The sequence below is a fragment of the Eurosta solidaginis genome, chromosome X (assembly GCF_040869045.1).
Source record: "Eurosta solidaginis isolate ZX-2024a chromosome X, ASM4086904v1, whole genome shotgun sequence".
In the NCBI taxonomy this organism is placed as follows: domain Eukaryota; kingdom Metazoa; phylum Arthropoda; class Insecta; order Diptera; family Tephritidae; genus Eurosta; species Eurosta solidaginis.
This window is the reverse complement of record NC_090324.1, coordinates 159,385,983-159,408,859: the sequence shown is the minus strand read 5'-3', so window position 1 is coordinate 159,408,859 and position 22,877 is coordinate 159,385,983.

Sequence of the window (22,877 nt, the reverse complement as noted above, 5' to 3'; positions counted from 1 at the left end):
GTTAAAGTTAAAGTTAAAGTTAAAGTTAAAGTTAAAGTTAAAGTTAAAGTTAAAGTTTAAGTTAAAGTTAAAGTAAAAGTGAACGTTAAAGTTAAGTCGAAAGTTAAAGTTAATTTAAAAATAAAGTTAAAGTGAATGTTAAAGTTAATGCGAAAGTTAAACTTAAAGTTAAAGTTAAAAATAAAGTTAAAGTTAAAGTGAAAGTGAAAGTTAAAGTTAAAGTTAAAGTGAAAGTTAAAGTTAAAGTTAAGTTTAAAGTTAAAGTTAAGGTTAAAGTTAAAGTTAGAGTTAAAGTTAAAGTTAAATTTAAAGTTAAAGTTAAGGTTAAAGTTAAAGTTAAAGTTAAATTTAAGGTTAAAGTTAAAGTTAAAGCTAAAGTTAAAGTTAAAGTTAAAGTTAAAGTTAAAGCTAAAGTTAAAGTTACAGTTAAAGTTAAAGTTAAAGTTAAAGTTAAAGTTAAGTTAAAGTAAAAATTATAGTTAAAGTTATAGTTAAAGTTAAAATTAAAGTTAAAGTTAAAGTTAAAGTTAAAGTTAAAGTGAATGTTAAAGTTAAAGCGAAAGTTAAAGTTAAAAATAAAGTTTAAGTGAAAGTTAAAGTTAAAGTTAAGGTTAAAGTTAAAGTTAAAGTTAAAGCTAAAGTTAAAGTTAAAGTTAAAGTTTAAGTTAAAGTTTAAGTTAAAGTTAAAGTTAAAGTGAATGTTAAAGTTAAGGCGAAAGTTAAAGTTAAAGTTAAAAATAAAGTTAAATTTAAAGTTAAAGTGAAAGTTAAAGTCAAAGTTAAAGATAAAGTTAAAGTTAAAGTTAAAGTTAAAGTTAAAGTTAACGTTAAAGTTAAAGTTAAAGTTCAAGTTACAGTTAAAGTTAAAGTTAAAGTTAAAGTTAAAGTTAAAGTTAAAGTTAAAGTTAAAGTGAAAGTTAAAGTTAAAATTAAAGTTAAAGTTAAGTTAAAGTTAAAGTTAAAGTTAAAGTGAAAGTGAAAGTTAAAGTGTGCTAAGCTCACGCCCACCCCGGATCATAAAGTTAAAGTTAAAGTGAATGTTAAAGTTAAAGTGAAAATTAAAGTTAAAAATAAAGTTAAAGTGAAAGTTAAAGTTAAATTTAAGGTTAAAGTTAAAGTTAAAGCTAAAGTTTAAGTTAAAGTTAAAGTTAAAGCTAAAGTTAAAGTTACAGTTAAAGTTAAAGTTAAAGTTAAAGTTAAAGTTAAAGTTAAAGTTAAAGTTAAAGTTAAAGTTAAAGTTAAGTTAAAGTTAAAGTTATAGTTAAAGTTAAAGGTGTAGTTAAAGTTAAAGTTAAAATTAAAGTTAAAATTAAAGTTAAGTTAAAGTTAAAGTTAAAGTGAATGTTAAAGTTAAACCGAAAGTTAAATTTAAAATTAAAGTTAAAGTGAAAGTTAAAGTTAAAGTTAAGGTTAAAGTTAAAGTTAAAGTGAATGTTAAAGTAAAGGCGAAAGTTAAAGTTAAAAATAAAGTTAAATTTAAAGTTAAAGTGAAAGTTAAAGTTAAAGTCAAAGTTAAAGTTAAAGTTAAAGTTAAAGTTAAAGATAAAGTTAAGGTTAAAGTTAAAGTTAAAGTTAAAGTTAAAGTTAAAGTTAAAGTTAAAGTTAAAGTTAAAGTTAACGTTAAAGTTAAAGTTAAAGTTAAAGTTTCAGTTATAGTTAAAGTTAAAGTTAAAGTTAAAGTTAAAGTTAAAGTTAAAGTTAAAGTTAAAGTTAAAGTTAAAGTGAAATTTAAAGTTAAAGTTAAAGTTAATGTTAATATTAAAGTTAAAGTTAAAATTAAAGTTAAAGTTAAAGTTAAAGTGAAAGTTAAAGTTAAAGTTAAAGGTAAAGTTAAAGTTAAAGTTAAAGTTAAAGTTAATGTTAAAGTTAAAGTTAAAATTAAAGTTAAAGTTAAAGTTAAAGTTAAATTTAAAGTTAAAGTTAAAGTTAAAGTTAAAGTTAAAGTTAAAGTTAAAGTTAAAGTTAAAGTTAAAGTTAAAGTTAAAGTAAAAGTGAATGTTAAAGTTAAGTCGAACGTTAAAGTTAATTTAAAGTTAAAGTTAAAGTTAACGTTAAAGTTAAAGTTAAAATTACAGTTAAAGTTAAAGTTAAAGTTTAAGTTAAAGTTAAAGCTAAAGTTAAAGTTAAAGTTAAAGTTAAGTTAAAGTTATCGTTAAAGTTTAAGTTATAGTTAAAGTTAAAGTTAAAATTAAAGTTAAAGTTAAGTTAAAGTTAAAGTTAAAGTTAAAGTTAAAGTTAAAGTTAAAGTGAATGTTAAAGTTAAAGTGAATGTTAAAGTTAAAGTGAAAGTTAAAGTTAAAAATAAAGTTAAAGTGAAAGTTAAAGTTAAAGTTAAAGTTAAGGTTAAAGTTAAGGTTAAAGTTAAAGTTAAAGTTAAAGTTAAAGTTAAAGTTAAAGTTAAAGTTAAAGTTAAAGTTAAAGTTAAAGTTAAAGTTAAAGTTAAAGTTAAAGTTTAAGCAAAAGTTAAAGTTAAAGTTAAAGTGAATGTTAAAGTTAAGGCGAAAGTTAAAGTTAAAGTTAAAACTAAAGTTAAATTTAAAGTTAAAGTGAAAGTTAAAGTCAAAGTTAAAGTTAAAGATAAAGTTAAAGTTAAGGTTAAGGTTAAGGTTAAAGTTAAAGTTAAAGTTAACGTTAAAGTTAAAGTTAAAGTTAAAGTTACACTTAAAGTTAAAGTTAAAGTTAAAGTTAAAGTTAAAGCTAAAGTTAAAGTTAAGGTTAAAGTTAAAGTTAAAATTAAAGTTAAAGTTAAAGTTAAAGTTAAAGTTAAAGTTTTTTTTTTTTTTTTTTTTTTTTTTTTTCTTTTTCGTGGAAGGAGGAAATGCTTTATGCACTGACCGGGATATTTAAGCCTCACTGCGAGACTCTCCGAGTGTAGGACTCCCTTCTTCCATGAAGGCCTACCCACTAAAACCTAACCTCCCACGGCCCGCGCAAATCCCCGTACCTGGGACCGCGTTTAGCATTACTTCGGGTACGGGTGCGCGCTACGTGAGCTCTATGGCTACTCTCACGCTAATGGGCTAGGCATCCGTCTTCTCGTTTACTGGTAAGTATATGCCTCACATATGTGCTGACCGTATCCCATCTGTCTCTTCGACAGGTCATGTTATTGATGACACTGCCCGGGGATAGGTCGCCAAGTACCTCTTCTACCCTCCTTCGCTGATGGGAGAAGTGCCTGCATTCGAAGAAGGTGTGGCGTACATCGTCTATTTCCCCACAGTACAGACAGCTCGGGCTATCAACCTTACCCATTCTGTGTAGGTATTTGCGGAAGTAACCATGTCCCGTTAGAAACTGGGTCAGGTAAAAGTCTACCTCTCCGTGCGGTCGCTTCAACCATGGATCAAGTTCAGGGATTAGTTCCCTAGTCCACTTTCCTACGATGCTGTTGCTCCACTGATCTTGCCAACGTCGGATCGATTCTTCTCGCGCCTGCATTGCAACAGCAGCTCTACTTGCTTGCGATCCGTTGTCATATATTGTTTTTCTTTCCTCAACGAGAAGATATATCGGTATGGTTCCCGCAACGACCAGGACAGCTTCAGCTGATACCGTGCGGTAAGCCGAAGATATTCGCAGCGCCCCTCTGCGTTGGACCGAGGTGAGGGCGACTCGGTTCTTCCGGTATTTCATTGCGTCCGCCCAGATTTCTGCACCATATAAGAGTATAGAATCCGAGGCTGATGCAAGCAACTTCCTTGTGCATGGCTTTGGGCCACCTGTGTTTGCCATTAATCTACTCAACTGCGCTATTATGCGCGCAGCTCTTTCGCAGGTCCCTCGTATGTGATCCGAGAAGTTGAGTTTGCTGTCTAACCTCACTCCCAGATATTTCGTTGAAGCGAGTGTTTCTATTGGCTGGTCCCCAACCATCATGTTCCTGGTAGTGGGAATACGTCTCTTTGTGAGGATGACGATCTCCGTTTTGGCTGTTGCTAACTGAAGACCGTGCTCAGCCATCCACCTATTTACATTACGCATGACCTGGTTTAATTTTAGCTGTGCCAGCTCGCAGCTTGGTGCTGTTATCACAGCTGCCACGTCGTCTGCAAATGCAACGAGGAAGGTGCTTTCTGGCATGTCTAATCGAAGAAGACTGTCGTAAGTTATATTCCAGAGATCGGGACCTAGTACCGAACCCTGGGCTGCTCCACCTGTTATTTTTACCTTTTTTTGACCGTGAGTACTTTCATATATTAGATACCTCTCTCTTAGGTAGTCCCTTAAAATTTCTAACAAATATTGCGGTACTTTGAAAGTGCTTTCTAGTGCCTCAAGCATGTCCTCCCACCTAGCTGAGTTAAAAGCGTTTTTGACGTCCAGCGTGACCAGCAACACTATAGCTCTTGCTCTGTGGCACGCTGTCTCGGCTTTCTTGACTGCGTCTATAACTTCTGCTATGGCATCTATTGTAGAGTGCCCCCTCCGAAAACCATGCTGTCTGGGCGACAGTCCTCCGGCGTCCTGTAACGCTCTGGTGAGGCGTTGCTTCAGGAGACTCTCCATCAATTTTCCTGCTGTGTCCAACATACATAGGGGACGGTAGGATGATGGAGAGCTGGGATCTCCTTTCCCTTTTGGAATGAGAACCAGTCGTGCTGTCTTCCATATGGTGGGGAAAATTCTTTCTTCGAGACATTTGTTGTACATGTGCAACATAAGTTCTGGGCAGTCGTTTGCAGCTAGTCTAATTGCCTCTGCGGGTATTCCGTCGGGCCCAGATGCTTTCCTAGGTTTCATAGTTCGCACGGCAGTTTTAAGCTCTTCTTCTTGGAATGGTTCCACGTTGCGATCTTCATGGGTAACGTACCCGCCCTCCCTAGGCAGTTGGGTGGGAAACAGGCCATCCACAATGTTCCTTATTTGGTTCTCGTCCATCAGCTGGTTTGGCGGACGGAACTTCTTCATTACTATCTTATATCCCTGCACCCATGGGTCTCGATCCACTTCCTCGCAAAGCGCTTTCCAGCACTTAAGCTTGCTTTGCTTAATGGCAGCACTAAGAGCTTTCTTCGCTCCTTTGTACGCTTCCGACTTTTCTAGAGCCTCAGGCCTGCCGCGCGCGCGAGTTGCTAGCCTTCGCATCCTGTGGCATATTTTCCGCAGATCCGCGATTTCGCTATTCCACCAGTATACCTGCTTTTTACCCCTCCACACTCCCCTCCGTGGCATAGAGAGGTTGCAAGCGTGGCGAAGACAGCTCATTGTCTTTTCAACCGTCTCTTCCGTCGGACTGGAGTTGTTGATTATCCGTCGGGCATCCCCCAGTACTGATGCGGAGAACGTGGCAGAGTCGACCTTGGATGCGTCCCATGCTTTTGTTCTGCGTGGCCCGTTCGGAATCTGCCTCTGACCGGGATCGTTTAGGTGGAAAGTGATGTAGTTGTGATCGCTGCCAGTCAGATCCTCTATGACTCTCCATCCAGCAGCGGTCAGCAGCAGGCTTTCTGACACTAGTGTTACATCGGGGATCGAGTATCCAAAGCCTGGCCGTCGGTATGTAGGGGTCGTACCAGTGTTAAGCACGTTCAAACCGAGCCTGGCTGCCATCTCAAGGACTAACCTTCCACGGGTGTTAGTCTGCGGCATTCCCCATTCGACGGCTCTTGCGTTAAAGTCTCCCGCCACAACCAGGTTACTAGTTAAGTCCCTCAGGTCGTCTTCAATAAGTTCAAGCTTCTCCCTGAACATTTGAATGGGATCATTCGGGGACAAGTAGCAGCTTACTATTGTGGTATTATTCGTAGTTAGGCGGACGTAGCCTTGTCCGGCAACACGGTTCACAATATTGGCGTTTGCATCTGTCATCCAGATTGCGGCGGTGCCGGTGTTGTCTATATGCCAATCATTTCGGGCTCTATAGGGTTCGCTGATGATAACGCTGTTAGCTTTATGGTCTAAGACCAACTGTTGTAGTAGCTCATCAGCAAGTCTGCTCCGGTTTAGGTTGCCTTGGATAAAACTAATCACTATTGAATTGAGACTTTGGCCTTTGCAACAGCGAGTGCCGCTCTGAAAATGCTGCATGCTCCAGATCCAGGGACATGATCGAGCTTCTGTGTATTACACAGGTAACATTTTGGAGCTGCGGTACAGGCCGAAGCTTTGTGGCCGCTTTGCCCACACTTCCAGCAGGCGTTACTCCTGTCTGGACCCTTGCATTCTGCCTTCCGGTGTCCGTAGCCGAGACACCTAAAGCAGCGTTGTACTTCTGCTCGCTGTCTGATTCGGCACTGTATCCATCCGATAGGAATTTTACCTTTCTTTAGTAGGGCGTTGCCAATATTCTCGTCCACTTCGACGACCGCCATTTTCTGTTCTCTTTGGTTTGCTGCGAACACAGAGACACGGAGAGGTCTAGTGATTTCTTCTTTTCCGACCTCCCTCCTTATTGCGTCTTGGATTTCTGTTTCAGTTGTGAGACAGTCCATGCCAAGTACTTCCAACTTCATCCGCTTGGAGAGCTGTTGTGCTTCACCGACCTCTCCTACTGCACTACCTATAGCTGCTCTGAAGGTCGTCCGGTCACTGCAGCGCGCCGTTTCAATCAGTACGTTACCAGATTTGGTTTTTCGTACTGACCGTACCACCGTACCTGTGTCATTAGGGCGGATCTGGCCGCGTATGGCCCCTAGTACCTGGGCATAGCTTTTGCCTTCCACAGGTTTTACCACGAAAGTTGCTGCCTGTCTCCTCTTTCTCGCCCGTTTTTGAGCTTTAGGAGCTTGGACGGGGGTTGCCTGCTTGGCTGGCTGGGCCCGCTGTTTCAGCCTCCGGCGCGCTACAATGGACCAAGACTCACCTTGTGAAAGCGTATTTGTTCTTTCATCTCGTTTCTTTTTGGCTTCCAAGTCCTCCGAGTGGGAATCTGAGCTCGTTCGTGCCCTCTTGCTTTTTCGGCCCGATTCTCTGCTCTCATCTACCTTTTGGGCCCTTAACGATCCCATGCAGCTTTACGCTTCCTCGAGAAGAGCCATACCGGTTTTTATGTCCTTGGACACGGTCTTCTGCTTGAGAGCGGTTTCCTGCATCTCGCGCAGCACTGATACCGCGTACTCCAGCAGTTCGTCTTGGCTCTTCCCTTCGAGGCTTGTGTAGGAGAGTGAGCCTCTTGGCGGAGTCGCACGTTTCTCCTTCCCAACAGCGCGCTGTGCAACGACATTGGGTGAGCTGACCGACGCTTTTTCCCTTGCAGTAGCAGGTGTTGACTGGCTGGGGTTATTGCGCAGCTGTGCTTTCGCTGCCTTTGTCTTTTCCGCCGATTCGGTGCCTTGTGTGGGCATTACCGACAAGGTCGCTTTAGCGGGGGTTGTTAAAACCGGCGATCTCAACACTTTAGTGCTCTTCTTGAACACCGCTTCATCGCCCCTTTCTTTCTCGCTTTCTCTACTTTTATCTTCCTTTGTTGTTTTTATTTTGTTGGTCATTTGTTCTATTGGGTCTCCGCTTCAAGCCGCTATCTCCGCACGATGTGCAGTCGCCGTCTTCAATTCCCGTGGTTATCTTTGCAGAAGCAGGGAGGCCACGCGTGGGTTGACACAGGTCCTTATGGGAGTCTGTGTTCAGAGCCAGAATACAGCGTTAGTCAGGAGTCGTCTCAACTGAGCCTGCACCGCCAACTTAATGGCGACGTGCTTCGAACGTACTTGAAGACCTGCCAAGGTTTTAACGAGACGGAGACGATGCCGATATTAACCTACCAGCCGTTTCGGCAAGGTGTCACCCTTGCTTATTAAGGTAGTAGCCTATCGTCATCGCCAGCCCGTAGCAATCAGTTCATAATCATATTTCCAGTTTTGGTCAACAGGATCTTACTGGTCTCGATCCTGTGGATGCTTGATGGGGTATTTTAGGGCGGCATCCTATCGCCCTTCCACCGGAACTTTGGGATGTGTTGCCCTTAGAGCAACACATTCCCATTTTTCCACTGGATTGCTCGTTTTGGTTCGCCCTGAGTACTTAATTCACTCAGTACCTCCCGTCTTGTGGGAAGCGTTCCTCTATCCACCACCTGAGGAGGCGCCCGGTAGGGGACCGATACCCCCGCGGGTAAAGTTAAAGTTAAAGTTAAAGTTAAAGTTAAAGTTAAAGTTAAAGTTAAAGTTAAAGTTAAAGTTAAAGTTAAAGTTAAAGTTAAAGTTAAAGTTAAAGTTAAAGTTAAAGTTAAAGTTAAAGTTAAAGCTAAAGTTAAAGTTAAAGTTAAAGTTAAAGTTAAAGTTAAAGTTAAAGTTAAAGTTAAAGTTAAAGTTAAAGTTTAAGTTAAAGTTAAAGTTAAAGTGAATGTTAAAGTTAAGGCGAAAGTTAAAGTTAAAGTTAAAACTAAAGTTAAATTTAAAGTTAAAGTGAAAGTTAAAGTTAAAGTCAAAGTTAAAGTTAAAGATAAAGTTAAAGTTAAGGTTAAGGTTAAAGTTAAAGTTAAAGTTAAAGTTAACGTTAACGTTAAAGTTAAAGTTAAAGTTAAAGTTACAGTTAAAGTTAAAGTTAAAGTTTAAGTTAAAGTTTAAGTTAAAGTTAAAGTTAAAGTGAATGTTAAATTTAAGGCGAAAGTTAAAGTTAAAGTTAAAAATAAAGTTAAATTTAAAGTTAAAGTGAAAGTTAAAGTTAAAGTCAAAGTCAAAGTTAAAGTCAAAGTTAAAGTTAAAGTTAAAGATAAAGTTAAAGTTAAAGTTAAAGTTAAAGTGAAAGTTAAAGTTAAAGTTAAAAATAAAGTTAAAGTTAAAGTGAAGGTTAAAGTTAAAGTTAAATTTAAAATTAAAGTTAGAGCTAAAGTTAAAGTTAAAGTTAAAGTTAAAGTTAAAATTAAAGTTAAAGTTAAAGCTAAAGTTAAAGTTAAAGTTAAAGTTTAAGGTAAAGTTAAAGTTAAAGTGAATGTTAAAGTTAAGGCGAAAGTTAAAGTTAAAGTTAAAACTAAAGTTAAATTTAAAGTTAAAATGAAAGTGAAAGTTAAAGTTAAAGTCAAAGTTAAAGTTAAAGATAAAGTTAAAGTTAGGGTTAAGGTTAAGGTTAAGGTTAAAGTTAAAGTTAAAGTTAAAGTTAAAGTTAACGTTAAAGTTAAAGTTAAAGTTAAAGTTAAAGTTACACTTAAAGTTAAAGTTAAAGTTAAAGTCAAAGTCAAAGTTAAAGTTAAAGATAAAGTTAAGGTTAAGGTTAAGGTTAAAGTTAAAGTTAAAGTTAAAGTTAAAGTTAAAGTTAAAGTTAAAGTTAAAGTTAAAGTTAAAGTTAAAGTTAAAGTTAAAGTTAAAGCTAAAGTTAAAGTTAAAGTTTAAGTTAAAGTTAAAGTTAAAGTTAAAGTGAATGTTAAAGTTAAGGCGAAAGTTAAAGTTAAAGTTAAAAATAAAGTTAAATTTAAAGTTAAAGTGAAAGTTAAAGTTAAAGTCAAAGTCAAAGTTAAAGTGAAAGTTAAAGTTAAAGTTAAAAATAAAGTTAAAGTTAAAGTGAAAGTTAAAGTTAAAGTTAAATTTAAAATTAAAGTTAGAGCTAAAGTTAAAGTTAAAGTTAAAGTTAAAATTAAAGTTAAAGTTAAAGTTAAAAATAAAGTTAAATTTAAAGTTAAAGTGAAAGTTAAAGTTAAAGTCAAAGTTAAAGTCAAAGTTAAAGTTAAAGATAAAGTTAAAGTTAAAGTTAAAGTTAAAGTTAAAGTTAAAGATAAAGTTAAAGTTAACGTTAACGTTAAAGTTAAAGTTAAAGTTAAAGTTACAGTTAAAGTTAAAGTTAAAGTTAAAGTTAAAGTTAAAGTTAAAGTTAAAGTTAAAGTTAAAGTGAAAGTTAAAGTTAAAGTTAAAGTTAATGTTAAAGTTAAAGTTAAAATTAAAGTTAAAGTTAAAATGAAAGTTAAAGTTAAAGTTAAAGTTAGAGTTAAAGTTAAAGTTAAATTTAAAGTTAAAGTTAAAGTTAAAGTTAAAGTTAAAGTGAAAGTTAAAGTTAAAGTTAAAAATAAAGTTAAAGTTAAAGTGAAAGTTAAAGTTAAAGTTAAATTTAAAATTAAAGTTAGAGCTAAAGTTAAAGTTAAAGTTAAAGTTAAAATTAAAGTTAAAGTTAAAGTTAAAAATAAAGTTAAATTTAAAGTTAAAGTGAAAGTTAAAGTTAAAGTCAAAGTTAAAGTCAAAGTTAAAGTTAAAGATAAAGTTAAAGTTAAAGTTAAAGTTAAAGTTAAAGTTAAAGTTAAAGTTAAAGTTAAAGTTAAAGTTAAAGTTAAAGTTAAAGTTAAAGTTAAAGTTAAAGTTAAAGTTAAAGTTAAAGTTAAAGTTAAAGTTAAAGTTAAAGTTAAAGTTAAAGTTAAAGTTAAAGTTAAAGTTAAAGTTAAAGTTAAAGTTAAAGTTAAAGTTAAAGTGAAAGTGAAAGTTAAAGTTAAAGTTAAAAATAAAGTTAAAGTTAAAGTGAAAGTGAAAGTGAAAGTGAAAGTTAAAGTTAAAGTTAAAGTTAAAGTTAAAGTTAACGTTAAAGTTAAAGTTAAAGTGAATGTTAAAGTTAAAGCGAAAGTTAAAGTTAAAGTTAAAAATAAAGTTAAATTTAAAGTTAAAGTGAAAGTTAAAGTTAAAGTCAAAGTTAAAGTCAAAGTTAAAGTTAAAGATAAAGTTAAAGTTAAAGTTAAAGTTAAAGTTAAAGTTAAAGTTAAAGTTAAAGTTAAAGTTAAAGTTAAAGTTAAAGTTAAAGTTAAAGTTAAAGTTAAAGTTAAAGTTAAAGTTAAAGTTAAAGTTAAAGTTAAAGTTAAAGTTAAAGTTAAAGTTAAAGTTAAAGTTAAAGTTAAAGTTAAAGTTAAAGTGAAAGTTAAAGTTAAAGTTAAAAATAAAGTTAAAGTTAAAGTGAAAGTGAAAGTGAAAGTTAAAGTTAAAGTTAAAGTTAACGTTAAAGTTAAAGTTAAAGTGAATGTTAAAGTTAAAGCGAAAGTTAAAGTTAAAGTTAAAAATAAAGTTAAATTTAAAGTTAAAGTGAAAGTTAAAGTTAAAGTCAAAGTTAAAGTCAAAGTTAAAGTTAAAGATAAAGTTAAAGTTAAAGTTAAAGTTAAAGTTAAAGTTAAAGTTAAAGTTAAAGTTAAAGTTAAAGTTAAAGTTAAAGTTAAAGTTAAAGTTAAAGTTAAAGTTAAAGTTAAAGTTAAAGTTAAAGTTAAAGTTAAAGTGAAAGTTAAAGTTAAAGTTAAAAATAAAGTTAAAGTTAAAGTGAAAGTTAAAGTTAAAGTTAAATTTAAAATTAAAGTTAGAGCTAAAGTTAAAGTTAAAGTTAAAGTTAAAATTAAAGCTAAAGTTAAAAATAAAGTTAAATTTAAAGTTAAAGTGAAAGTTAAAGTTAAAGTCAAAGTTAAAGTCAAAGTTAAAGTTAAAGATAAAGTTAAAGTTAAAGTTAAAGTTAAAGTTAAAGTTAAAGTTAAAGTTAAAGTTAAAGTTAAAGTTAAAGTTAAAGTTAAAGTTAAAGTTAGAGCTAAAGTTAAAGTTAAAGTTAAAGTTAAAATTAAAGTTAAAGTTAAAGTTAAAAATAAAGTTAAATTTAAAGTTAAAGTGAAAGTTAAAGTTAAAGTCAAAGTTAAATTCAAAGTTAAAGTTAAAGATAAAGTTAAAGTTAAAGTTAAAGTTAAAGTTAAAGTTAAAGTTAAAGTTAAAGTTAAAGTTAAAGTTAAAGTTAAATTTAAAGTTAAAGTGAAAGTTAAAGTTAAAGATAAAGTTAAAGTGAAAGTGAAAGTTAAAGTTAAAGTTAAAGTTAAAGTTAAAGTTAAAGTTAACGTTAAAGTTAAAGTTAAAGTTAAAGTTAAAGTTAAAGTTAAAGTTAAAGTTAAAGTTAAAGTTAAAGTTAAAGTTAAAGTTAAAGTTAAAGTTAAAGTTAAAGTTAAAGTTAAAGTTAAAGTTAAAGTTAAAGTTAAAGTTAAAGTTAAAGTTAAAGTTAAAGTGAAAGTGAAAGTTAAAGTTAAAGTTAAAAATAAAGTTAAAGTTAAAGTGAAAGTTAAAGTTAAAGTTAAAGTGAAAGTGAAAGTTAAAGTTAAAGTAAAAGTTAAAGTTGAAGTGAATGTTAAAGTTAAAGCGAAAGTTAAAGTTAAAGTTAAAAATAAAGTAAAATTAAAGTTAAAGTGAAAGTGAAAGTTAAAGTTAAAGTTAAAGTAAAAGTTAAAGTTAAAATTAAAGTTAAAGTCAAAGTTAAAGTTAAAGGTTGGCTTGTTAGCAGGTGCTAAGCTCACGCCCACCCCGGATCATAAAGTTAAAGTTAAAGTGAATGTTAAAGTTAAAGCGAAAGTTAAAGTTAAAAATAAAGTTAAAGTGAAAGTTAAAGTTAAATTTAAGGTTAAAGTTAAAGTTAAAGCTAAAGTTAAAGTTAAAGTTAAAGTTAAAGTTAAAGTTAAAGTTAAAGTTAAAGTTAAAGTTAAAGTTAAAGTTAAAGTTAAAGTTAAAGTTAAAGTTAAAGTTAAAGTTAAAGTTAAAGTTAAAGTTAAAGTTAAAGTTAAAGTTAAAGTTAAAGTTAAAGTTAAAGTTAAAGTTAAAGTTAAAGCTAAAGTTAAAGTTACAGTTAAAGTTAAAGTTAAAGTTAAGTTAAAGTTATAGTTAAAGTTATAGTTAAAGTTAAAATTAAAGTTAAAGTTAAAGTTAAAGTGAATGTTAAAGTTAAAGCGAAAGTTAAAGTTAAAAATAAAGTTAAAGTGAAAGTTAAAGTTAAGGTTAAAGTTAAAGTTAAAGTTAAATTTAAAGTTAAAGTTAAAGCTAAAGTTAAAGTTAAAGTTAAAGATTGTTTTTGTTTTTACCTTGAATGGTTAAAGTTAAAGTTAAATTTAAAGTTTAAGTTAAAGTTAAAGTTAAAGTGAATGTTAAAGTTAAGGCGAAAGTTAAAGTTAAAGTTAAAAATAAAGTTAAATTTAAAGTTAAAGTTAAACTCAAAGTTAAAGTCAAAGTTAAAGTTAAAGATAAAGTTAAAGTTAAAGTTAACGTTAAAGTTAAAGTTAAAGTTAAAGTTACAGTTAAAGTTAAAGTTAAAGTTAAAGTTAAAGCTAAAGTTAAAGTTAAAGTTAAAGTTAAAGTTAAAGTTAAAGCTAAAGTTAAAGTTAAAGTTAAAGTTAAAGTTAATGTTAAAGTTAAAGTTAAAGTTAAAGTTAAAATTAAAGTTAAAGTTAAAGTTAAAGTTAAAGTTAAAGTTAAAGTTAAAGTTAAAGTGAATGTTAAAGTTAAGTCGAAAGTTAAAGTTAATTTAAAAATAAAGTTAAAGTGAAAGTTAAAGCTAAAGTTAAAGTTAAAGTTAAAGTTAAGGTTAAAGTTAAAGTCAAAGTTAAATTTAAAGTTAAGTTTAAAGTTAAAGTTTAAGTTAAAGTTAAAGTTAGAGTTAAAGTTAAAGTTAAAGGTAAAGTTAAAGTTAAAGTTAAAGTTCAAGTTAAAGTTAAAGTTAAATTTAAATTTAAAGTTAAAGTTAAGGTTAAAGTTAAAGTTAAAGTTAAAGCTGAAGTTAAAGTAAAGTTAAAGTTAAATTTAAATTTAAAGTTAAAGTTAAGGTTAAAGTTAAAGTTAAAGTTAAAGTTAAAGTTAGAGTTAAAGTTAAAGTTAAATTTAAATTTAAAGTTAAAGTTAAAGTTAAAGTTAAGGTTAAAGTTAAAGTTAAAGTTAAAGTTAAAGTTAAAGTTAAAGTTAAAGTTAAAGTTAAAGTTAAAGTTAAAGCTGAAGTTAAAGTTAAAGTTAAAGTTAAAGCTAAAGTTAAAGTTGAAGTTAAAGTTAAAGTTAAAGTTAAAGTTAAAGTTAAAGTTAAAGTTAAAGTTAAAGTTGAAGTTAAAGTTAAAGTTAAAGTTAAAATTAAAGTTAAAGTTAAAGTTAAAGTTAAAGTTAAAGTTAAAGTTAAAATTGAAGTTAAAGTTAAAGTTAAAGTTAAAGTTAAAATTAAAGTTAAAGTTAAAGTGAAAGTTAAAGTTAAAGTTAAAGTGAATGTTAAAGTTAAGTCGAAAGTTAAATTTAAGATAAAAATAACGTTAAAGTTAAAGTTAAAGTTAAGGTTAAAGTTAAAGTTAAAGTCAAAGCTGAAGTTAAAGTTAAGTTTAAAGTTAAATTTAAAGTTAAAGTTAGCGTTAAAGTTAAAGTTAAATTTAAAGTTAAAGTTAAAGTTAAAGTTAAAGTTCAAGTTCAAGTTAAAGTTAAAGTTAAATTTAAATTTAAAGTTAAAGTTAAGGTTAAAGTTAAAGTTAAAGTTAAAGTTAAAGTTAAAGTTAAAGTTAAAGTTCAAGTTCAAGTTAAAGTTAAATTTAAATTTAAATTTAAAGTTAAAATTAAAGTTAGAGTTAAGGTTAAAGTTAAAGTTAAAGCTGAAGTTAAAGTTAAAGTTAAAGTTAAAGCTAAAGTTAAAGTTAAAGTTAAAGTTAAAGTTAAAGTTAAAGTTGAAGTTGAAGTTAAAGTTAAAGTTAAAGTTTAAGTTTAAGTTAAAGTTAAAGTTAAAGTTAAAGTTAAAGTTAAAGTTAAAGTTAAAGTTAAAGTTAAAGTTAAAGTTAAAGTTAAAGTTAAAATTAAAGTTAAAGTTAAAGTGAAAGTGAAAGTTAAAGTTAAAGTTAAAGTGAATGTTAAAGTTAAGTCGAAAGTTAAATTTAAGTTAAAAATAAAGTTAAAGTTAAAGTGAAAGTGAAAGTTAAAGTTAAAGTAAAAGTTAAAGTTAAAATTAAAGCCAAAGTTAAAGTTAAAGTTAAAGTTAAAGGTTGGCTTGTTAGCAGGTGCTAAGCTCACGCCCACCCCGGATCATAAAGTTAAAGTTAAAGTTAAAGTGAATGTTAAAGTTAAAGCGAAAGTTAAAGTTAAAAATAAAGTTAAAGTGAAAGTTAAAGTTAAATTTAAGGTTAAAGTTAAAGTTAAAGCTAAAGTTAAAGTTAAAGTTAAAGTTAAAGTTAAAGCTAAAGTTAAAGTTACAGTTAAAGTTAAAGTTAAGTTAAAGTTATAGTTAAAGTTATAGTTAAAGTTAAAGTTAAAATTAAAGTTAAAGTTAAAGTTAAGTTAAAGTTAAAGTTAAAGTGAATGTTAAAGTTAAAGCGAAAGTTAAAGTTAAAAATAAAGTTAAAGTGAAAGTTAAAGTTAAAGTTAAGGTTAAAGTTAAAGTTAAAGTTAAATTTAAAGTTAAAGTTAAAGCTAAAGTTAAAGTTAAAGTTAAAGTTAAAGTTAAAGTTTAAGTTAAAGTTAAAGTGAATGTTAAAGTTAAGGCGAAAGTTAAAGTTAAAGTTAAAAATAAAGTTAAATTTAAAGTTAAAGTGAAAGTTAAAGTTAAAGTCAAAGTTAAAGTCAAAGTTAAAGTTAAAGTTAAAGATAAAGTTAAAGTTAAAGTTAAAGTTAAAGTTAAAGTTAAAGTTAAAGTTAAAGTTAACGTTAAAGTTAAAGTTAAAGTTACAGTTAAAGTTAAAGTTAAAGTTAAAGTTAAAGTTAAAGTTAAAGTTAAAGTTAAAGTTAAAGCTAAAGTTAAAGTTAAAGTTAAGTTAAAGTTAAAGTTAATGTTAAAGTTAAAGTTAAAGTTAAAGTTAATGTTAAAGTTAAAGTTAAAGTTAAAATTAAAGTTAAAGTTAAAGTTAAAGTGAAAGTTAAAGTTAAATTTAAGGTTAAAGTTAAAGTTAAAGCTAAAGTTAAAGTTAAAGTTAAAGCTAAAGTTAAAGTTACAGTTAAAGTTAAAGTTAAAGTTAAAGTTAAGTTAAAGTTAAAGTTATAGTTAAAGTTAAAGTTAAAGTTATAGTTAAAGTTAAAATTAAAGTTAAAGTTAAAGTTAAGTTAAAGTTAAAGTTAAAGTGAATGTTAAAGTTAAACCGAAAGTTAAAGTTAAAATTAAAGTTAAAGTGAAAGTTAAAGTTAAAGTTAAGGTTAAAGTTAAAGTTAAAGTTAAAGTTAAAGTGAATGTTAAAGTTAAGGCGAAAGTTAAAGTTAAAAATAAAGTTAAATTTAAAGTTAAAGTGAAAGTTAAAGTTAAAGTCAAAGTTAAAGTTAAAGTTAAAGATAAAGTTAAAGTTAAAGTTAAAGTTAAAGTTAAAGTTAAAGTTAAAGTTAAAGGCAAAGTTAAAGTTAAAGTTAACGTTAAAGTTAAAGTTAAAGTTAAAGTTTCAGTTATAGTTAAAGTTAAAGTTAAAGTTAAAGTTAAAGCTAAAGTTAAAGTTAAAGTTAAAGTTAAAGTTAAAGTTAAAGTGAAAGTTAAAGTTAAAGTTAAAGTTAAAGTTAAAGTTAAAATTAAAGTTAAAGTTAAAGTTAATGTTAAAGTTAAAGTTAAAATTAAAGTTAAAGTTAAAGTGAAAGTTAAAGTTAAAGTTAAAGTTAAAGTTAAAGTTAATGTTAAAGTTAAAGTTAAAGTTAAAATTAAAGTTAAAGTTAAAGTAAAAGTGAATGTTAAAGTTAAGTCGAACGTTAAAGTTAATTTAAAGTTAAAGTTAAAGTTAACGTTAAAGTTAAAGTTAAAATTACAGTTAAAGTTAAAGTTAAAGTTTAAGTTAAAGTTAAAGCTAAAGTTAAAGTTAAAGTTAAAGTTAAGTTAAAGTTATCGTTAAAGTTTAAGTTATAGTTAAAGTTAAAGTTAAAGTTAAAGTGAATGTTAAAGTTAAAGTGAAAGTTAAAGTTAAAAATAAAGTTAAAGTGAAAGTTAAAGTTAAAGTTAAGGTTAAAGTTAAAGTTCAAGTTAAAGTTAAAGTTAAAGTTAAAGTTAAAGTTAAAGTTAAAGTTAAAGTTAAAGCTAAAGTTAAAGTTAAAGTTAAAGTTAAACTTAAAGTTAAAGTTTAAGTTAAAGTTAAAGTTAAAGTGAATGTTAAAGTTAAGGCGAAAGTTAAAGTTAAAGTTAAAACTAAAGTTAAATTTAAAGTTAAAGTGAAAGTTAAAGTTAAAGTCAAAGTTAAAGTTAAAGATAAAGTTAAAGTTAAGATTAAAGTTAAAGTTAAAGTTAAAGTTAAAGTTAAAGTTAAAGTTAACGTTAAAGTTAAAGTTAAAGTTAAAGTTACAGTTAAAGTTAAAGTTAAAGTTAAAGTTAAAGTTAAAATTAAAGCTAAAGTTAAAGTTAAAGTTAAAGTTAAAGTTTAAGTTAAAGTTAAAGTTAAAGTGAATGTTAAATTTAAGGCGAAAGTTAAAGTTAAAGTTAAAAATAAAGTTAAATTTAAAGTTAAAGTGAAAGTTAAAGTTAAAGTTAAAGTCAAAGTTAAAGTTAAAGTTAAAATTAAAGTTAAAGTTAAAGTTAACGTTAAAGTTAAAGTTAAAGTTAAAGTTACAGTTAAAGTTAAAGTTAAAGTTAAAGTTAAAGTTAAAGTTAAAGTTAAAGTTAAAGTTAAAGTTAAAGTTAAAGCTAAAGTTAAAGTTAAAGTTAAAGTTAAAGTTAAAGTTAAAGTTAAAGTTAAAGTGAAAGTTAAAGTTAAAGTTAAAGTTAATATTAAAGTTAAAGTTAAAGTTAAAATTAAAGTTAAAGTTAAAGTAAAAGTGAATGTTAAAGTTAAGTCGAAAGTTAAAGTTAATTTAAAAATAAAGTTAAAGTGAATGTTAAAGTTAATGCGAAAGTTAAAGTTAAAGTTAAAAATAAAGTTAAAATTAAAGTTAAAGTGAAAGTGAAAGTTAAAGTGAAAGTTAAAGTTAAAGTTAAGTTTAAAGTTAAAGTTAAGGTTAAAGTTAAAGTTAGAGTTAAAGTTAAAGTTAAAGTTAAATTTAAAGTTAAAGTTAAGGTTAAAGTTAAAGTTAAAGTTAGAGTTAAAGTTAAAGTTAAAGTTAAGGTTAAAGTTAAAGTTAAAGTCAAAGTTAAAGTTAAGTTTAAATTTAAAGTTAAAGTTAAAGTTAAAGTTAAAGTTCAAGTTAAAGTTAAAGTTAGAGTTAAAGTTAAAGTTAAAGATAAAGTTAAAGTTAAAGTTAAATTTAAAGTTAATGTTAAAGTTAAAGTTAGAGTTAAAGCTAAAATTAAAGTTAAAGTTAAAGTTAGAGTTAAAGTTAAAGTTAAAGTTAAAGTTAAAGTTAAAGTTAAATTTAAAGTTAAAGTTAAAGTTAAAGTTAAAGTGAAAGTTAAAGTTAAAGTTAAAAATAAAGTTAAAGTTAAAGTGAAAGTGAAAGTTAAAGTTAAAGTGAAAGTTAAAGTTAAAGTTAACGTTAAAGTTAAAGTGAATGTTAAAGTTAAAGCGAAAGTTAAAGTTAAAGTTAAAGTCAAAGTTAAAGATAAAGTTAAGTTTAAAGTTAAAGTTAAAGTTAAAGTTAAAGTTAAAGTTAAAAATAGAGTTAAAGTTAAAGTTAAAGTTAAAGTTAATATTAAAGTTAAAGTTAAAGTTAAAGTTAAAGTGAAAGTGAAAGTTAAAGTTAAAGTTAAAAATAAAGTTAAAGTTAAAGTTAAAGTGAAAGTGAAAGTTAAAGTTAAAGTTAAAGTGAAAGTTAAAGTTAACGTTAAATTTAAAGTGAATGTTAAAGTTAAAGCGAAAGTTAAAGTTAAAGTTAAAAATAAAGTTAAAGTTAAAGTGAAAGTTAAAGTGAAAGTTAAAGTGAAAGTGAAAGTTAAAGTTAAAGTAAAAGTTAAAATTAAAGTGAATGTTAAAGTTAAAGCGAAAGTTGAAGTTAAAGTTAAAGGTAAAAATAAAGTAAAAGTTAAAGTTAAAGTGAAAGTGAAAGTGCAAGTGAAAGTTAAAGTTAAAGTTAAAGTTAAAGTTAAAGTTAAAGTTAAAGTTAAAGTTAAAGTAAAATTTAAAGTTAAAATTAAAGTTAAAGTTAAAGGTTGGCTTGTTAGCAGGTGCTAAGCTCAGGCCCACCCCGGATCATAAAGTTAAAGTTAAAGTTAAAGTGAATGTTAAAGTTAAAGCGAAAGTTAAAGTTAAAAATAAAGTTAAAGTGAAAGTTAAAGTTAAATTTAAGGTTAAAGTGAAAGTTAAAGGTAAAGTTAAAGTTAAAGTTAAAGTTAAAGTTAAAGTTAAAGTTAAAGTTAAACTTAAAGTTAAAGTTAAAGTTAAAGTTAAAGTTAAAGTTAAAGTTAAAGTTAAAGTTAAAGTTAAAGTTAAAGTTAAAGTTAAAGTTAAAGTTAAAGTTAAAGCTAAAATTAAAGTTACAGTTAAAGTTAAAGTTAAAGTTAAAGTTAAAGTTAAAGTTAAAGTTAAAGTTAAAGTTAAAGTTAAAGTTAAAGTTAAAGTTAAAGTTAAAGTTAAAGTTAAAGTTAAAGTTAAAGTTAAAGTTAAAGTTAAAGTTAAAGTTAAAGTTAAAGTTAAAGTTATAGTTAAAAAAAAAAAAAATAAATGTAAGGCGCGATAACCTCCGAAGAGATCTAAGGCCGAGCTTCTCTTCCAATTTGCGTCGTGCTCCTCTTGATTTTCCCTACAAATTGGCCGGACGGGACCTACATGTTTTATGCAGACTCCGAACGGCATCTGCAAGGCAGATGAGTTTTCACTGAGAGCTTTTCATGGCAGAAATACACCCGGAGTGCTTGCCAAACACTGCCGAGGGGCGACCCCGCTTAGAAAAATTTTCTTCTAATTTAAAAACCTTATTTCTAAAATTTTGATGTTGCTTTGCCCGGGGTGCGAACCCAGGGCATACGGTGTGGTAGGCGTAGCACGCTACCATCACACCACGGTGGCCGCCAAGTTATAGTTAAAGTTAAAGTTAAAATTAAAGTTAAAGTTAAGTTAAAGTTAAAGTTAAAGTTAAAGTTAAAGTTAAAGCGAAAGTTAAAGTTAAAGTCAAAGTTAAAGTTAGGTTTAAAGTTAAAGTTAAAGTTAAAGTTAAAGTTAAAGTTAAAGTTAAAGTTAAAGTTAAAGTTAAAGTTAAAGTTAAAGTTAAAGTTAAAGTTAAAGTTAAAGTTAAAGTTAAAGTTAAAGTTAAAGTTAAAGTTAAAGTTAAAGTTAAAGTTAAAGTTAAAGTTAAAGTTAAAGTTAGAGTTAAAGTTAAAGTTAAAATTAAAGTTAAAGTTAAAGTTAAAAATAAAGTTAAATTTAAAGTTAAAGTGAAAGTTAAAGTTAAAGTCAAAGTTAAAGTCAAAGTTAAAGTTAAAGATAAAGTTAAAGTTAAAGTTAAAGTTAAAGTTAAAGTTAAAGTTAAAGTTAAAGTTAAAGTTAAAGTTAACGTTAAAGTTAAAGTTAAAGTGAAAGTTAAAGTTAAAGTTAAAAATAAAGTTAAAGTTAAAGTGAAAGTGAAAGTTAAAGTTAAAGTTAAAGTTAACGTTAAAGTTAAAGTTAAAGTGAATGTTAAAGTTAAAGCGAAAGTTAAAGTTAAAGTTAAAAATAAAGTTAAAGTTAAAAAGAAAGTGAAAGTTAAAGTTAAAGTTAAAGTTAAAGTTAAAGTTAAAGTTAAAGTGAAAGTGAAAGTTAAAGTTAAAGTTAAAGTTAAAGTTAAAGTTGAAGTGAATGTTAAAGTTAAAGCGAAAGTTAAAGTTAAAGTTAAAAATAAAGTAAAAGTTAAAGTTAAAGTGAAAGTGAAAGTTAAAGTTAAAGTTAAAGTAAAAGTTAAAGTTAAAATTAAAGTTAAAGTTAAAGTTAAAGGTTGGCTTGTTAGCAGGTGCTAAGCTCACGCCCACCCCGGATCATAAAGTTAAAGTTAAAGTGAATGTTAAAGTTAAAGCGAAAGTTAAAGTTAAAAATAAAGTTAAAGTGAAAGTTAAAGTTAAATTTAAGGTTAAAGTTAAAGTTAAAGCTAAAGTTAAAGTTAAAGTTAAAGTTAAAGTTAAAGTTAAAGTTAAAGTTAAAGTTAAAGTTAAAGATAAAGTTAAAGTTAAAGTTAAAGTTAAAGTTAAAGCTAAAGTTAAAGTTACAGTTAAAGTTAAAGTTAAAGTTAAGTTAAAGTGAATGTTAAAGTTAAAGCGAAAGTTAAAGTTAAAAATAAAGTTAAAGTGAAAGTTAAAGTTAAGGTTAAAGTTAAAGTTAAAGTTAAATTTAAAGTTAAAGTTAAAGCTAAAGTTAAAGTTAAAGTTAAAGTTAAAGTTTAAGTTAAAGTTAAAGTGAATGTTAAAGTTAAGGCGAAAGTTAAAGTTAAAGTTAAAAATAAAGTTAAATTTAAAGTTAAAGTGAAAGTTAAAGTTAAACTCAAAGTTAAAGTCAAAGTTAAAGTTAAAGATAAAGTTAAAGTTAAAGTTAAGTTAAAGTGAATGTTAAAGTTAAAGCGAAAGTTAAAGTTAAAGTTAAAAATAAAGTTAAAGTGAAAGTTAAAGTTAAGGTTAAAGTTAAAGTTAAAGTTAAATTTAAAGTTAAAGTTAAAGATAAAGTTAAAGTTAAAGTTAAAGTTAAAGTTAAAGTTAAAGTTAAAGTTAAAGCTAAAGTTAAAGTTACAGTTAAAGTTAAAGTTAAAGTTAAGTTAAAGTGAATGTTAAAGTTAAAGCGAAAGTTAAAGTTAAAAATAAAGTTAAAGTGAAAGTTAAAGTTAAGGTTAAAGTTAAAGTTAAAGTTAAATTTAAAGTTAAAGTTAAAGCTAAAGTTAAAATTAAAGTTAAAATTAAAGTTAAAGTTAAAGTTAAAGTGAATGTTAAAGTTAAAGCGAAAGTTAAAGTTAAAAATAAAGTTAAAGTGAAAGTTAAAGTTAAGGTTAAAGTTAAAGTTAAAGTTAAATTTAAAGTTAAAGCTAAAGTTAAAGTTAAAGTTAAAGTTTAAGTTAAAGTTAAAGTTAAAGTGAATGTTAAAGTTAAGGCGAAAGTTAAAGTTAAAGTTAAAAATAAAGTTAAATTTAAAGTTAAAGTGAAAGTTAAAGTTAAACTCAAAGTTAAAGTCAAAGTTAAAGTTAAAGATAAAGTTAAAGTTAAAGTTAACGTTAAAGTTAAAGTTAAAGTTACAGTTAAAGTTAAAGTTAAAGTTAAAGTTAAAGCTAAAGTTAAAGTTAAAGTTAAAGTTAAAGTTAAAGTTAAAGTTAAAGTTAATGTTAAAGTTAAAGTTAAAGTTAAAGTTAAAGTTAAAATTAAAGTTTAAGTTAAAGTTAAAGTTAAAGTTAAAGTGAATGTTAAAGTTAAGTCGAAAGTTAAAGTTAATTTAAAAATAAAGTTAAAGTGAAAGTTAAAGCTAAAGTTAAAGTTAAAGTTAAAGTTAAAGTTAAAGTTAAGGTTAAAGCTAAAGTCAAAGTTAAATTTAAAGTTAAGTTTAAAGTTAAAGTTAAAGTTAAAGTTAGAGTTAAAGTTAAAGTTAAAGTTAAAGTTAAAGTTAAAGTTAAAGTTAAAGTTAAAGTTAAAGGTAAAGTTAAAGTTAAAGTTAAAGTTCAAGTTAAAGTTAAAGTTAAATTTAAATTTAAATTTAAATTTAAAGTTAAAGTTAAAGTTAAGGTTAAAGTTAAAGTTAAAGTTAAAGCTGAAGTTAAAGTTAAAGTTAAAGTTAAAGTTAAATTTCAATTTAAATTTAAAGTTAAAGTTAAAGTTAAGGTTAAAGTTAAAGTTAAAGTTAAAGTTAAAGTTAAAGTTAAAGTTAAAGTTAAAGTTAAAGTTAAAGTTAAAGTTAAAGTTAAAGTTAAAGTTAAAGTTAGAGTTAAAGTTAAAGTTAAAGTTAAATTTAAATTTAAAGTTAAAGTTAAAGTTAAAGTTAAGGTTAAAGTTAAAGTTAAAGTTAAAGTTAAAGTTAAAGTTAAAGTTAAAGTTAAAGTTAAAGTTAAAGTTAAAGTTAAAGTTAAAGTTAAAGTTAAAGTTAAAGTTAAAGTTAAAGCTGAAGTTAAAGTTAAAGTTAAAGCTAAAGTTAAAGTTAAAGTTAAAGTTAAAGTTAAAGTTAAAGTTAAAGATAAAGTTAAAGTTAAAGTTAAAGTTAAAGTTAAAGTTAAAGTTGAAGTTAAAGTTAAAGTTAAAGTTAAAGTTAAAGTTAAAATTGAAGTTAAAGTTAAAGTTAAAGTTAAAGTTAAAATTAAAGTTAAAGTTAAAGTGAAAGTTAAAGTTAAAGTTAAAGTTAAAGTTAAAGTGAATGTTAAAGTTAAGTCGAAAGTTAAATTTAAGATAAAAATAACGTTAAAGTTAAAGTTAAAGTTAAAGTTAAGGTTAAAGTTAAAGTTAAAGTCAAAGTT